The sequence below is a fragment of the Atractosteus spatula genome (assembly GCF_055471065.1).
Source record: "Atractosteus spatula isolate fAtrSpa1 chromosome 16 unlocalized genomic scaffold, fAtrSpa1.hap1 SUPER_16_unloc_1, whole genome shotgun sequence".
Taxonomy (NCBI): domain Eukaryota; kingdom Metazoa; phylum Chordata; class Actinopteri; order Semionotiformes; family Lepisosteidae; genus Atractosteus; species Atractosteus spatula.
Genome location: NW_028296631.1, coordinates 750403 through 765505, shown reverse-complemented (window position 1 = coordinate 765505; position 15103 = coordinate 750403). Strand labels below are relative to the sequence as shown.

General features: G+C 43.3%; 4 non-coding genes across 4 annotated transcripts; 2 read left to right on the top strand and 2 right to left on the bottom strand.

Moving 5' to 3' along the window:
• Positions 1-1516: 1516 nt before the first annotated feature.
• On the bottom strand, positions 1517-1588 carry trnag-ucc (transfer RNA glycine (anticodon UCC)). The gene has a single exon. It is a non-coding gene; the product is annotated as a tRNA-Gly (tRNA).
• Positions 1589-2238: 650 nt separating this feature from the next.
• LOC148811297 (U4 spliceosomal RNA) lies at positions 2239-2380 on the top strand. The gene has a single exon (XR_016086394.1). It is a non-coding gene; the product is annotated as a U4 spliceosomal RNA (small nuclear RNA).
• Positions 2381-11181: 8801 nt separating this feature from the next.
• On the bottom strand, positions 11182-11253 carry trnag-ucc (transfer RNA glycine (anticodon UCC)). Its single transcript has one exon. It is a non-coding gene; the product is annotated as a tRNA-Gly (tRNA).
• Positions 11254-11906: 653 nt separating this feature from the next.
• LOC148811295 (U4 spliceosomal RNA) lies at positions 11907-12048 on the top strand. The gene has a single exon (XR_016086396.1). It is a non-coding gene; the product is annotated as a U4 spliceosomal RNA (small nuclear RNA).
• The last annotated feature ends 3055 nt before the right edge of the window (positions 12049-15103 follow it).

Genomic DNA, 15103 nt, shown 5'->3' with positions numbered 1-15103 from the left:
CGCTTCAGCTTGAGGTCACGAACAGATGGCCGGACATTCTCCTTCAGGATTTTTTGGTAGACAGCAGAATTCATGGTTCCATTTACCACAGGAAGTCTTCCAGGTCCTGAAGCAGCAAAACAGCCCCAGACCATCACACTACCACCACCATGTTTTACTGTTGGTATGATGTCCCTTCTCTGAAATGCTGTGTTACTTTTACGCCAGATGTAATGGGACACACGCCTTACAAAAAGTTCAACTTTTGTCTCGTCAGTCCACTGAGTATTTTCCCAAAAGTCTTGGGGATCATCAAGATGTTTTCTGGCAAAACTGAGACGAGCCTTTATGTTCTTTTTGCCCAGCAGTGGTTTTCGTCTTGGAACTCTGCCATGCAGGCCGTTTTTGCCCAGTCTCTTTCTTATGGTGGAGTCACGAACACTGACCTTAACTGAGGCAAGTGAAGCCTGCAGTTCTTTGGATGTTGTTGTGGGGTTTTTTGTGACCTCTTGGATGAGTCGTCGCTGCGCTCTTGGGGTAATTTTGGTCGGCCAGCCACTCCTGGGAAGGTTCACCACTGTTCCATGTTTTCGCCATTTGTGGATAATGGCTCTCACTGTGGATCGCTGGAGTCCCAAAGCTTTAGAAATGGCTTTATAACCTTTTCCAGACTGATAAATCTCAATTACTCTGTTTCTCATTTGTTCCTGAATTTGTTTGGATCGCAGCATGATGTCTAGCTTTTGAGGATCTTTTGGTCTACTTCACTTTGTCAGGCAGGTCCTATTTAAGTGATTTCTTGATTGAGAACAGGTGTGGCAGTAATCAGGCCTGGGTGTGGCTAGAAAAATTGAACTCAGCTTTCCAAAGATGTGATAAACCACAGTTGATTAATGTTTTAACAGGGGAGGCAATCACTTTTTCACACAGGGCCATGTAAGTTTGGATTTTTTTTCCCTTAATAATAAAAACCTTCATTTAAAAACTGCATTTTGTGTTTACTTGTGTTATCTTTGTCTAATATTTCAATTTGTTTGATGATCTGAAACATTTCAGATCAAACCTGCATAAAAATAAGAAATCAGGAAGGGGGCAAACACTTTTTCACACCACTGTACAAAGTTGAATGTCTTTACACGATCTGCTGCAGTTTTCAGTGGGCGGGCTTTGTCAAATGGCTTGGAAAAACGCACGGTGTTTCGGCTCGAAAACATCCTGCATGTTTTCTGTGTGTATAGCTGTCTTTTAACGCATACAGAATTCATTCGAAATCATTGATTTCTCCAATTAACAGGGGGCCCTTTTTGAGCCTGCGAGAAGCAGTCTTTCAATGTAACAGATTTACTCCGGGGAAAGGCAGCATGACATTGAGAGTTGCTCAAGCTTTCAGCACCCGTATCGGACTGCGTGTATGCAGACATCGCTCAGAATCCCCTGTAAGATTCTCCCCCAATTCCGTTTTGCAGCCTCTTTCAAAAGGCTTCGCTTTGCTAGTCACATTCCTAGGCTCATGACAGCATTTGAAAAAATTCACCACTGCGTTGGGCGGGAATCGAACCCACTTCAACTGCTTGGAAGGCAGCTATGCTCACCACTATACCACCAACACACACACCCCAGAGTCCTGAAGGACACCACCAGAGAATGATCACGATATCGAAAGCTGTCTCCGGGACGTGCTGATTCCACACATCGTGAATAAATCATGATATTGATAGTTACTGTAGCTAGACATTCAAATGAGTTTCATGGCCAGTTGGACTGTTTCCTCCAGCGGTATAGTATTCCAGCGAGACAGCACGATGCCTGCAAGACTATGTCACACTAAACGCTACAGATTGTGTTTGTCCGTTCGTGTCAGTCGTCCTGCAGGTACGGGAAGTGGGACACAAACATGCTGAAATGCTTTCAGGACGTTAGGATTTGTTTGTGCAACATCCGAGAAGAGTACTTGTGGCTTGAATGTGAACTGTACGTGCCCGCCCCCTTTCCTCTGTAGTGCTTAAGTTCCTCCCGGCATGCCCTTCGTCATTGTTCTGTCATCTTGTATTTAAAGGGTTGTATTTCTGCTGCTGAAAATAAGCAATGGTTTTCTCACAACGCCCTTTGTTACCGACGGAGACCTTGTCTGTCATGAAATTCTTCAAAACCTCAAGCTATAAGAAGAAGACGACAAATATGAAGCGTTACAGCAACGACATGCCATTAGACGATTGATACCGATTTCCATAGGATCCCCACGGTTGCCTGGCAACCATCAGCTTTGTGCAGTGGCAGTATCGCAGCCTGTGAGGTTTAGCCGAGGCGCGATTATTGCTAGTTGAAAACTTTTCCCAATACCCCGCTTCTGCCGGTTTGCAATACAATCGGCGAAAGCAATTTTTGACAGTCTCGTCAGAGACTTTTTTTTTAAAGAATTTTTTATTAAATGTGTAAAGAATTTACAAATACAAATACAATCAAAGGATCAAATTAGGTACAAGAGAACAAACACAAACAGAAAAATAAACAGTTAACCACCAGAGGTAATAAGTAAGTTATATGATTAAATTGTATTTTTTACATATATCATATGTTTTCCGTGCTTTATTATTTCTCACATTTTTAATAGAATTTAAATAGTGTATCAGCTCCACCTCAAAAGAACTAAAAAGGGGAGTATTATTAGACCATTTGGATTTATGGATGTGAAATTTACCAAGAATGATTAATAAATTGACTATAAATAAATGCTCTTTTTCCAAATTTTCTACTAAACAGTACAATAAAATGTCAAAATCCTTCAATCTAAAAAACACCTTTAACTGCCTGCAAACAAAACTCTGTAAATCCGTCCAAAACAGCTTCACAAACCTACACCTAACAAATAAATGCACCAAAGATTCCTTTTCTGCCCGACAAAAAACACACAGATCATCCTGCTCATGCTTAAATTTAAAGAGTACTAATTTCACTGGATAAAACTTATGAATAATTTTAAACGATATCTCTTTAACTTTATTTGTAATACAAAATCTATCAGGAATTGTCCAAACTAACTTCCAGTTTATATTTTCAAACATTGCATTCCAAAAAGACAAACAAGAAGGGATAAGATAGGGTTTACAAAGATTTCTAATAGGAGTATTGTTACACTTCTTATCCTTTATTTCCACGCCATCCAAGAATAAATCAGTTGTAGGACCCAAAAGGAGGTCAGTCCTATTAACACTTTGATTTGCTTTTAATAAGCCCACTACACCTTCCGGAATGGCATCAAAAACTATTGCATATTCCTTGGGAGTAACAGGGAACTGAAATCTCTCCAGGAATTCAGGATAAGTAAGCAATCTACCATCTTCATTCAACAGTTGAGCCACTGGGTACATCAATACATTCTGTTATTAAACCAACTATGTAAAAATAAACTTTTATTTTTAAACTTAATGTCTTTATTATTCCAAATATAATATGTGTGTGGTGAGAAGTTGTGTTTGTATAATAAAGTCCAGTATAATAGTACTTGCTTATGAAAATTAGATAACTTAACTGGGATTTTCTTTATATCAAAGTTACATTTTAACAAAAAGTCAAGATTCCCAACATTCTGAAAAATTATGTTTGGAATAAAATTCCAATTACTATTTTTATTATTAATAAATTTCCTAATCCAATTTATTTTAAAAGTTATATTTGACATATAAAAGTCTATAACATTCAAGCCACCTTGGTTTTTTGGTTTACTCAGAAGGTGTTTCCTGATATAATGAGGTTTATTCTTCCAAATAAAGTTGTATAATAGTTTGTCAAACTCATCAATAAGATGCGAAGGCACATTCAGTGAAAGCTAGGCGTACACAAAGCGAGATATACCCTCTGCTTTCGACAGTAGAACCCGACCTGCCAACGATAGGTCCCTCATTAACCAAGACTGAAATCTTTTTTTAGTTTTATATAAAATAAGCGTAAAATTCAATTTACATCTTTCATCTTGGTCTTTACAGACTATAATACCCAAATAACAAACCACTTTCTTCACAGGTATATTCACTATTGCATCTAAATTAGAATCCTTCAGAGAAAACAGTTCACACTTGTCAATATTCAGAGACAATCCTGAGACTGATGAGAACACATTTAAAACCTCAATTGCTTTAGAAACCTCTTTACTATTCTTATGAAAAATAGTGGTATCGTCTGCTAGTTGATAAATCTTAATTTCCCTTCCCAAGATACTAATGCCTTCCATAATGCTATTATTAATATGAAGAGTCAAAGTCTGAGTTACTAATAAAAAGAGAAAAGGAGATATTGGACATCCCTGCCTAATACCTCTTCCAATTTCAAATCTTGGAGATGTACCATTATGTAATCTGACTGAGCTATTACACCCATTATAAAGAGTCTTAACAACATTCTGAAAATATTCACCAAAACCAAAAAATTCTAAACACTTAAAAATAAATGTATGCTCTACTGTATCAAAAGCTTTATAAAAGTCCACAAATAAAATATAACTATCATCTTCTATAAGATCCAGAATTAAACGGATTTTATTGCAAATATGCCTGCCTTTCATAAAACCAGATTGCGTCTCATCAATAATCTGAGCCAACCCTTTCTTTAATCTATTCGCAAATATCAAAGCTAATAATTTTCCATCATTATTCAACAGAGTTATAGGTCTCCAATTTTCTAATATTAGCTTATCCTTGTCAGGTTTGGGAATAAATGAAATCAATCCCTGTTTCAGAGAAGGTGGCATTTCCTTTTTTTGTATAGCTTCTTCAAAAACACCAAATAAAAAATCAATTAACACATCTTGAAAAAATTTATAAAATTCACTACATAAACCGTCATTCCCAGGGGATTTATTGTCTTTTAACTTATCAATATTTATCTTTATTTCGTTCTTAGTAATTTGTTGATCACATTGTATACGGAATTCCTCCTCTATAAATCTAGCGTCTCTCCTTATGGAATGCAAAAATACATCCATATCCGACCTGTTGTGTCTTGCTGAGTATAAAGTTTTGTAAAAATCCGTAACATATAAAGCTATATCTTTGAGATTATCTGTAATACTGCCATTAATTTTTAACTTGTCAATCAATTTATATTCTAAACTTCTTTTTTCTAAATTATAAAAATATTTAGTATTTTTTCCCCTTCTTCCATCCACATTCTTCTTGATCGTATAAATGCACCTTTAGCTTTTTCTTCATAAGTCTGATCTAATTGCAATTGCAAAAGACTCAATTTTTCTTTTTCTTCCTGACTGTAATCAGTAATCTGAGTTAATTCGATTATATCTTTAATAAGAGTATCTTCTTTATTTCTTTTTAACATAACTAGGGTTTTGATCCTTTTAATAGCTAACTCCCTAATTTTGTACTTCATAAATTCCCAATAACTGCCGAAAGAATTGTTCTGTAATGCCTTTCTATAACAATCTTTAATAATTAAGTTAGCATCCTTTACAAATTGGTCATCTTCCAAAAGAGTTTTGTTAAATTTCCAGTAACTAAATTTTTTGGTTTTTAAAGATCCAGATGTATTAATCAACAAAAAGATACCTTTATGATCCGTCAAAACTGCAGGACTCATATAGACATCAGTAGTGAGATTCTCCAATTCTTTTGAAATGAGCCACATATCAATTCTAGACTGTTTCGAAAAATCTCGATTACTCCATGAAAACTGACTTAATCCCGGGTTCAAACATCTCCAGATATCAATTACACCCAAGCCAAAGCACAGATTTTCCAAATGAACAGACTCACCTCTATGATTAACCCTTTGAGGCCATCTATCCATACTCTCATCAAACACTGTATTAAAATCTCCACCCAAAATTATTTTAGCTTCTGAAAATCTATTTAAAACCTGTCTTATACTATCTTCTAGTTCCTGAAAAAGAAGTCTATTTTGTATTTTATTATTGGTGGCATATACATTAACAAGTATATACTGTTTCCCCCCAATATCAACTGTTAAAATGATCCATCTCCCAGAATGATGCATACTACTGTGAAGAATTTTCCCTTTAAAGTTTCCTTTCAAAACAGCAACACCTGCTGAGTGATTAGTACCATTGGAAAGCCAAATATCATCCCCCCACTGATTCCTCCAAAACTGCAAATCCGATTGACATGCATGTGTTTCCTGTATATAATAAAAATCAGCATTCGCTTTTTTACAAAACAAAAAAACTGCTTTTCTTTTCACAACATTTCGAATACCTATGGCATTAATAGAGAAAATAGAAAAAGACATACACAAAAGCAAATAACTAACTCTAAGATTGTCTAAATTATTGAGTTTTTCAAGAACCAGAACTATAACAGTCTTTAATACATAACTACAACGTTCCAAGATAACACTAAACAAACACTAGTATATACTGCTATAACAAATAAAACCAAACATAATCATTAACTGAGAAGTCACTGGGAGCGAATCTCCTTCCCGTCCACAAAGGCCCTCACTCCCACAAAGTAGGCTTTCCTCCCCTCTCTATTTGCAGCTTCAACCTGGGGCCACAGCTGGTTCCTGGTGCTCCTGTCTGCGGCGGACAGGTCCTCTGCAAACCACAGTTTGTTCTCATTCAAATACTCATTCCTCCTCGCCGCTCGCCATAGCGTGTCCCTCGCCGTCCTCTTGGTGAACTGTATTATAATCATTCTGGGGCGCACTTGCCCAGACATGTTCGCTCTCCCGAGCCTGTGAACAACGTCAATGGCTGATATCACGTCCTCCTGGTCCGGCAGGGTCCTTCTACAGATACCCTTCACTGTTGCAACAATGTCCTCATCGCGTTCCTCCTTAACTCCAAGTAATTTTAAATTCCATCGTCCACGGTATCTTTCTGCATCGTTCACTTTCACTTCAAGTTCTTTAATATGTTTTTCCTGTTCGGTATTCACTCGTTTAAGGTCTTTTACTTCACTCTTTAAGTCTTCAACCTCTTTGAACACAAAGTCTACGGACTTTTTAAGACCTTTAATTCCGACTGTATTAAAATGAATCATTTCCTTCAGCTCACCCGTGTTCTGTGCCATCATGTTGAAGATGTTGGTCTGGAGCTCCTCAGCGTCAGCTCGCCCCTTCCTCTCTTGGCTGCTGGGGTTTTCACAGGTGTGCTGAGCAAGGACTCCAGCTCTTCCTCCGGCAGATGAGTCTCACTCGGGCTGTGAGCACTCGCGTACGAGTGCATCTCCAGCACTCTTTCCACGTCCCTTGCAGCTGCTTCACTTTTCTCTTTCGTTGCCATCGATTTTCTTGTAGTACTATATATATTTGGTAGTAGTTCAGGTGGGTAGCTGCGTCAGCATGCGTAGGCTGCAAAGGAACAAGTAATAGGTTTATTCCATGCTGAAAAAAAGAAGAAAGAGAACACAACGTTTCGGCCGTGGAGCCTTCTTCAGGTGTGAGAGAGACAGGGCAGTAGGCAAAGGTAAAGTAGCGGGAGAACAAAGGTTGGGAGGGAGGAGGAGTGAGAGGCGGGAGCAGGGGACAGAACGAGAGGCCAATCAAGAGGTGTGAAGTCAGAATGGGTGCAGAGAGGTGTGAAATGAAACTTCCAATGAATGGAGAAAATTTAAAAGAACAGTAGTCTGTCGTTAAGGGAAGGGAGAAGGTGTGATCCTAGCTGCAGAATAATTTTAGTTTCGGTGGTCTTTCTGATGTATGAGTTTGGAAAACCGTCTTTGAGAACACAGACGGAGAGATTAGAGTGGTCGTGGCCGTCAGAGGTGAAATGAGAAACAATGGGCTTGGAGAGATCTTTAATCTTTACAGCCCTGACGTGTTCTCTGAAACGGTCTCCGAGTCTCCTTCCTGTTTCTCCAATGTAGATGGCTGGGCATTTACTGCAAGAGATACAGTAAATAAGGTTGCTGGAGGTACAAGATGCATTCTGGGTGATCCGGAATTGTCCTGAGGGGCCTTGAATGAGTGTGGTGGTGGCTGTGTATTTGCAGGTGATACAGCGAGCTCTGTTGCAAGGGAAAGTGCCTGGTGTGGATGGTTGTTGAGGGCGGTCAAGGGAGCTGTGAACAAGGAGGTTACGCAGATTAGGTGGTCGGCGATATGAGATGATAGGGCGATCAGAAAAGAGGGCCCCAATGGAGGGATCATCCTGTAGGATGGAAAAGTTGTGGTTAATGGTCCTGGGGATAGGAAGTGTGTTAGGGTGGTAAGGAAGCACCAGAGGAATGCGGTTGTTACGGCGGGAGTTCCTGATCGGGTTGATGGTCCGGGGGGTGTTTTTGGCTCGGGCAAGGGCCCTGTCAATCACACTGCTGGGGTATCCTCTGTTGATGAAAAATGAGTACATTTCGAGGGCTTGGTTCTCGAAGTCGATGTCGTCGCTGCATAATCGTCGTAACCTAAGGAACTGTGAAAAAGGAAGAGAGTTTTTAGTGTGGTTGGGGTGAAATGAGCTGTACAGGAGGTAGCTGTGTGAATCCGTGGGTTTGTAATAAACTGAAGTGGACAGTCGGGGGTAGTTGATAGACAAGTGGATGTCTAGAAACGGAAGAGTAGTGGAAGATATGTTAATCGTATATTTGAGGGACGGGTGGAAGTTGGTGAAATGGTGCAGGAAGAACTCAAGCTGATCGTTGGAGCATGTGGCGGCACCGACGCAGTCATCAATATATCGTTTGTAGAGGTCAGGGACATAGCCAGTGTAGGAAGCGAAGAAGCGTTCTTCTACCCAGCCGACAAAAATGTTGGCATAGCTGGGTCCCATTCTGGTGCCCATGGCAACTCCACTGACCTGTTGGTAAAAAAGATTATTGAAAGAGAATGCGTTCAGTGTGAGGACCAATTCTGCAAGGCGTACCAGGGTGTGGGTGGGTGGATCAAGCACTGTGCGTTTGTCCAGCATGTGCTTGAGTGCTGTAAGGCCGTCATTATGGGGAATGACGGTGTACAGAGATGTGATGTCCATGGTAAAAATGTAGCATTCGGTACCCTGAAATTGGAAATCATTAAAAAGTTGGAGCGCGTGGTTGGTGTCTTTGATGTATGAGGGAAGATCTTCAACCAGCGGTCTCATGAGGCTGTCGAGAAAGGCTGAGATGTAAGTAGTTGGACAGTTACATGCTGATACGATGGGGCGTCCAGGGGTGTCCGGTTTGTGGATTTTGGGGAGGAGGTAAAATTGAGATACCTGTGGATGTTCCATGATGAGCCGGTTTGCCTCCTGGGGGAGCTCATTACTGCTGATAAGAAGAGAAATGGTGGATACCACTTCCTTAACGACAGACTACTGTTCTTTTAAATTTTCCCCATTCATTGGAAGTTTCATTTCACACCTCTCTGCACCCATTCTGACTTCACACCTCTTGATTGGCCTCTCTTTCTGTCCCCTGCTCCCGCCTCTCACTCCTCCTCCCTCCCAACCTTTGTTCTCCCGCTACTTTACCTTTGCCTACTGCCCTGTCTCTCTCACACCTGAAGAAGGCTCCACGGCCGAAACATTGTGTTCTCTTTCTTCTTTTTTTCAGCATGGAATAAACCTATTACTTGTTCCTATATATATTTGACTGAGGTATCTTAGTCTTCTCCTTCGAAGACCCAGCACTCTCTTTTCTTTTCCCAGTACTACTCATATCGAAATTCTTCAACCTCAAAAATAACTTTTTATTTTTCAATTATAACCGAAGTTTAAACAACTAGTTTTAAGTCCTTATTTTTCTGTAGTCAAAAAAGCAAACAAATGATATTCAGGTCATGAAAAACTCAAGAAACTCCTCAACCTCTAAACTTTACCTCCCACCTGAATGCCATCTTTAACGCTCAGTCTCGTCAGAGACTGAGCAAGGTGTTTAAAGACAGATTTTGTCATGCTGACATCATGATAGAAAGAAACGAGCTTGTTTCTTCTCAACAGAAACGCTCTTAGCTCTTTCAGCGTTATGCAGGGAACAGATCTGTCGAGAACACTTTTGAGTCAGCGCGAAACGCCGTGTTCTGTCAGTTTGATTTCATATTGCTCGCAGCGGCGCCCGGCTTTTGGCTGTCAAACGCTAGGTTGCGCTTCTTTGTACTGCATCGTCGGCAAGAGTGGAGCTTTTTAAACATCTGTACTTACTGCGTCCCATAAGAAATCATTTGTCCCCGTTCAAAAGAGATTGTGCGATGTCCTGCAGCGTTCGCAAAGCAAACCTTTGACAGTTTGAAAAGAGGAATATATTCTGCTTCCTGTACTTGCAGTAGTTACAAAGTTGAACGTCTTTACATGATCTGCTGCAGTTTTCAGTGGGCGGGCTTTGTCAAATGGCTTGGAAAAACGTACTGTGTTTCGGCTCGGGAAACATCCTGCATGCTTTCTGTGTGTATCGCTGTCTTTTAACGCATACAGAATTTATTCGAAATCATTGATTTCTCCAATTAACAGGGGGCCCTTTTTGAACCTGCGAGAAGCATTCTTTCAATGTAACAGATTTACTCCGGGGAAAGGCAGCATGACATTGAGAGTTGCTCAAGCTTTCAGCACCCGTATCGGACTGCGTGTATGCAGACATCGCTCAGAATCCCCTGTGAGATTCTTGTAGCGGCACCCGGCTTTTGTCTGTCAAAAGTTAGGTTGCGCTTCTTCATGCTGCATCGTCGGCATAAGTGGAGCTTTTTAAACGTCTGTTCTTACTGCGCCCCGTAAGAAATCATTTGTTCCCGTTCAAAAGAGATTGTGTGATGTCCTGCAACGTTCGTAAAGCAAACCTTTGACAGTTTGAAAAGACGAATTTATTCTGCTTCCTGTGCTTGCAGTAGTTACAAAGTTGAACGTCTTTACACGATCTGCTGCAGTTTTCAGTGGGCGGGCTTTGTCAAATGGCTTGGAAAAACGCACAGTGTATCGGCTCGGGAAACATCCTACATGTTTTCTGTGTGTATAGCTATCTTTTAACGCATACAGAATTAATTCGAAATCATTGATTTCTCCAATTAACAGGAGGCCCTTTTTGAACCTGCAAGAAGCAGTCTTTCAATGTAACAGATTTACTCCGGGGAAAGGCAGCATGACATTGAGAGTTGCTCAAGCTTTCAGCACCCGTATCGGACTTCGTGTATGCGGACTGCGTGTATACAGACATCGCTCAGAATCCCCTGTAAGATTCTCCCCCAATTCTGTTGTGCAGTACTTTAGCTCTTTCAAAAGGCTTTGCTGGTCACATTCCTAGGCTCATGACAGCATTTAAAGAGATTCGCCACTGCGTTGGCCGGGAATCGAACCCGGGTCAACTGCTTGGAAGGCAGCTATTCTCACCAATGTACCACCAAAGCACCTCTGCTAGAGACCTGGAGGACACCACCAGAGAATGCTCACGATATCGGACGCTGTCTCCGGGATGTGCTGATTCCACACATCGTGAATAAATCATGATATTGTTAGTTACTATTGTAGCTAGACGTTCAAATGAGTTTCATGGCCAGATGGACTGTTTCCTGCAGCGGTACAGTATTGCAGTGAGACAGCACGATGCCAGCAAGACTATGTCACGCTAAACGCCACAGATTGTGTTTGTCCGTTCGTGTCAGTCGTCCTGCAGCTACGGGAAGTGGGACACAAACATGCTGCAATGCTTTCAGGACGTTAGGATTTGTTTGTGCAACATCCGAGAAGAGTACTTGTGGCTTGAATGTGAACTGTACGTGCCCGCCCCCTTTCTTCTATAGTGCATGATTTCCTCCCGGCATGCCCTTCGTCATTGTTCTGTCATCTTGTATTTAAAGGGTTGTATTTCTGCTGCTGAAAATAAGCAACGGTTTTCTCACAACGCCCTTTGTTCCCGACGGACACCTTATCTGTCATGAAATTCTTCAAAACCTCGAGCTATAAGAAGAAGACGACAAATATGAAGCGTTACAGCAACGACATGCCATGAGACGATTGATAACGATTTCCATAGGATCCCCGCGGTTGCCTGGCAACCGTCAGCTTTGCACAGTGGCTGTATTGTAGCCCGTGAGGTTTAGCCGAGGCGCGATTATTGCTAGTTGAAAACTTTTCCCATTACCCCGCTTCCTCCGGTTTGCAATACAATCGGCGAAAGCAATTTTTGACAGTCTCGTCAGAGACTGAGCAAGGTGTTTAAAGACAGATTTTGTCATGGTGACATCATGGTAGAAAGAAACGAGCTTGTGTCTTCTCAACAGAAACGCTCTTTAGCTCTTTCAGCGTTATGCAGGGAACAGATCTGTCGAGAACACTTTTGAGTCAGCGCGAAACGCCGTGTTCTGTCAGTTTGATTTCATATTGCTCGTAGCGGCGCCCGGCTTTTGTCTGTCAAACGCTAGGTTGCGCTTCTTCGTGCTGCATCGTCGGCATGAGTGGAGCTTTTTAAACGTCTGTACTTACTGCGCCCCACAAGAAATCATTTGTCCCCGTTCAAAAGAGATTGTGCGATGTCCTGCAGCGTTCGCAAAGCAAACCTTTGACAGTTTGAAAAGAGGAATTTATTCTGCTTCCTGTGCTTGCAGTAGTTACAAAGTTGAACGTCTTTAAACAATCTGCTGCAGTTTTCAGTGGGCGGGCTTTGTCAAATGGTTTAAAAAACGTACTGTGTTTCGGCTCGGGAAACATCCTGCATGTTTTCTGTGTGTATAGCTGTCTTTTAACGCATACAGAATTTATTCGAAATCACTGATTTCTCCAATTAACAGAGGGCCCTTTTAGAACCTGCGAGAAGCATTCTTTCAATGTAACAGATTTACTCCGGGGAAAGGCAGCATGACATTGAGAGTTGCTCAAGCTTTCAGCACCCGTATCGGACTGCGTGTATGCAGACATCGCTCAGAATCCCCTGTGAGATTATCACCCAATTCTGTTTTGCAGCCTCTTTCAAAAGGCTTTGCTAGTCACATTCCTAGGCTCATGACAGCAGTTGAAAACGTTCGCCACTGCGTTGGTCGGGAATCGAACCCAGGTAAACTGCTCGGAAGGCAGCTATGCGCACCACTATACCACCAACAGACACCCACTGGAGCCCTGCAGAACACCACCAGAGCATGCTCACGATATCGGACGCTGTCTCCGGGACGTGCTGATTCCACACATCCTGAATAAATCATGATATTGTTAGTTACTGTAGCTAGACGTTCAAATGAGTTTCATGGCCAGATGGACTGTTTCCTCCAGCGTTTTTTTTTCTTATAAAATATACTTTATTCCGAAAAAAAAACATCTCAAAAGGAAACATCTCACACATTAACACTCCACGTAATAAAAACAACGGCAGAACGGCAGTGATTGTCCGTTATCAATCCTTTGCAATTGTGGGCGGATTTGCGCTATTATGAGAGTCCCTCCAAACCCTACTACTTGCTGTTAAACCATTAATCCCTGTACAGGGTCCATAGTCCTTTCCAGTGCTCCCTCGCCATGGGGAAACCCCATTTGGCTACGTCGCGCTTCATCCTCCTCCTGAGGTCCGCCAGGATCCTCTCCTCCAGCTCTTTCGCTCCCCACTCGATGTTGTGCCGGATGAGATTGTTCCTCGCATCCCACAGGCCTTTTTTAGTGAGGGACAGCAGCAGCCATATTAGGAACTGCGTCCCCTTGTCCAATCCGGTAGGTGCCAGCCCCAGCAGAATGTACTGGTAACTGAGCACCGCACCCGTCCCCAGGAGTTGCATGGTGTTCTCCATTCTGCCCCACACCGCCTTGGCGAAGGGGCAGCTCCAGAACACGTGCTCCTGAGTCTCCTCGACGAAACACGTGTCCTGGGGGCAATGCGGGTTCCTGGTAAGCGAGTGTCTGTAGAGGACCTCTCTGGTGGCCAGTCTCTTGTGTACGGCCATCCAGTTGAGGTCCTTCAGTTGATTGTCCAGTTCTTTAGGCTGCGTCCTTTCCCAGACTTGTCTGGGAACTTGCAGCCTTTCGTCGGCGACCAGATGCCCCCTCACCTCTTTGTACAGGGCTCTGTGGTTGGTGCAGAGCTCTGGCTGTCTCGTGGCCTCGTACCTCCTGCTCCACTTGACAGCGTGGGTGTAGAACTTCGGTCGCCTCTCTGCCTTGGGCCCAGTGTTTGACCACTGGACCAAGTGCCTCATCGGGATGGAGAGCCACAGCCTGACAAAGTACTGGTACTTGTGGCCGATGGGCTCCCGCAGCGCCCGACAGAGGTTGCAGTAGAAGATGCAGTCAAGTTTCAGGGGGAAATCCCTTCCTCGACCGGCTGACACATCCGGTTTCTCATGATGTACTTGTACTTGCCGCCCAAGACGAAGCCAAAGATCATCCCTTGCAGCGCTCGTCTGAGTCTGGCCGGCAGCGGGTACACCACCGCCAGGTAAACCAAAGCCGGCAGGACGTCTGCTTTCAACACCATCACTTTCCCTGTGTAGGACAGAGACCGCGTTTTCCACAGACCCAGCTTCGCGTTCACCCTGGCGATCCTCTCGGTCCAGTTGTTTGTCTCGTTGTCCTGGCTCTGGAAGGAAACCCCCAGTATTCTGAGGGGCTCCGTGCAGAGCTCGAGACCCTCCGGTGCCGTCGTCCTGTGCTTCCAGGGCCCGAAGAACTTCAGTTTGCTCTTTCGGCGGTTGAGCTTCGACCCCGAGGCTCTGGAGTATTGCTCCATGACCTGCAGGGCCCTCCTCAACGCCCTGTCCGACCTCAGGAACAGCGTCGTGTCGTCGGCGTACTGGGAGATCTTCAGGGTTTCCCCCGCGCCTCCCGGTATCTCCAGGCCGTCGATGACAGGGTCCCGTCTCACCGCCTCTGCTAAGGGCTCTGTGAAGAGAACATAGAGAAGGGGTGAAAGGGGGCAGGCCTGTCGTACCCCGGATTCCTGGGGAATGAAATCCCCCAGGTTTCCATTCACTTTCACTCTGCTGCCCACGTCAGAGTACAGAATCTGAATCCAGCGGCTGAAACTCTCTCCGAAACCGAAGCGTTCCAGCACCCTGAACAGATAGCTGTGGTTCACTCTGTCGAAGGCTTTCTCCTGGTCCAGGCTGACCACCATCATGGGCACGTTCCGGTCCTCGGCCCAGGCGATGGAGGTTCCAGCTGACGGATCGCCCTTCCACCCCACACGTCTGGTCGCTGTGGATGATGTGGGGGAGGGCGGTTCTCAGTCTGCCGGTCAGAAGCTTGGACAGGATCTTTACGTCCACGCAGACCATCGTG